Source organism: Epinephelus moara, chromosome 22, assembly GCF_006386435.1.
Source record: "Epinephelus moara isolate mb chromosome 22, YSFRI_EMoa_1.0, whole genome shotgun sequence".
Taxonomy (NCBI): Eukaryota; Metazoa; Chordata; class Actinopteri; order Perciformes; family Serranidae; genus Epinephelus; species Epinephelus moara.
In genome coordinates this window covers 3,333,152-3,334,354 of record NC_065527.1, presented here as the reverse complement: position 1 = coordinate 3,334,354, position 1,203 = coordinate 3,333,152, and the positions used below count along the sequence as shown (strand labels likewise).

The following is a 1,203-nucleotide window of genomic DNA, read 5'->3' as shown; positions in this document are numbered from 1 at the left end:
TTCACCTTCTCAAAATGATCCCACACTTTGAATTTCCTGCCCGACATGTTATTAACTAGCCTGTGGAATAACCGCAGGTACCAGCCCTGGAGATGAACCTGACTCCTGTCTGACTGCTGAGCGTGGACACTTCCTGTGTCTGTCCTTTCAAAGTAAAGTCACACATGATCCAGTCATATAGGTTTGGATTTATTTTGACAAGGAGCAACTTAGGTATGTTTGTTTTGTTTTGTTTTGTTTTCTGCAACTAAGTGACCAGTGAAATCTTGCTGACTAATTGCCTTTCATGTCGACTAACATTTGGTTGGCTATTGAGTTGCAGCCCTAATTCAGGTGAAGAAAAATCTCAGTTAATGTCTTATTCTGATGCAAAGATTTGCTAATTAACAGGAATGTAGCACAAGGTGAAAATATTTTGTCCTTTAAAAAGAAAAATTGTGATAAATAGTTGTATTGATCTTGTGTGTTTAATCTCTACAAAAAACAAAATATAAAACTGAAAACTTTCTGTTTTATCCATCAAGTGAAGTAAAGTTTAAGCTCCATTAAGTCACTGCTTTCAGCCCACAAATAGTCTGGCACCTCACTGAGGCTACTGTAAAACATTTAGTTTTTGTACAGATTAAACAAACACGTCTTTAATTAATGAGCTTCAGAGGTGCACAGAGTCAGGCTCGCTATTTCTCTGTTTCCAGTCTGTATGCCAAGCTAAGCTAACAGCTGCTGGCTGCAGCCTTGTGTGTGATGGGCATGGTTTAAACAATGCCTGACAGTACAACGTCAGTTTGTGCAGATGGAGCGACCTGTGGATGCGGCAGAGTTTAAGAGGTTAATGTGAGGTTATCTCGTGTGTTTGAGCAGGAGTCTGCATGTCTGTGGGTTTGGAGTAATGCTCCTTATTGTTTGCATGTGGCCTCTTACATAATGAGTACGATATCAGAGAGGATTTAGTGAACATGTTGATGTATCTCTAGCTAGTTAGCTGGAGCTGGAGCCTGCAGACTTTCTTTGTCAGCACACAGGCCCTGCAGCCAAGCTGCCTTCCTTGGAAAGCTTTTGGCTGCTGCTTCTCAGAGCTATAAATCTTACTCTGGGCATTTATGGATGTTTTCGAAGCACCGAGGGGAGCTGTGTGTGTGTGTGTGTGTGTGTGTGTGTGTGTGTGTGTGTGTGTGTGTGTGTGTGTGTGTGTGTGCGTGTGCA

The 1,203-nt window shown here is 41.9% G+C and overlaps 1 protein-coding gene across 2 annotated transcripts in view; it reads left to right on the top strand.

Annotated features, from left to right (window-relative positions):
- The window catches only part of LOC126384404 (growth factor receptor-bound protein 10-like), a 60,945-nt gene that overhangs the window by 12,912 nt on the left and 46,830 nt on the right, over positions 1 to 1,203 (top strand). The gene's annotated exons all lie outside the window — the stretch shown is intronic.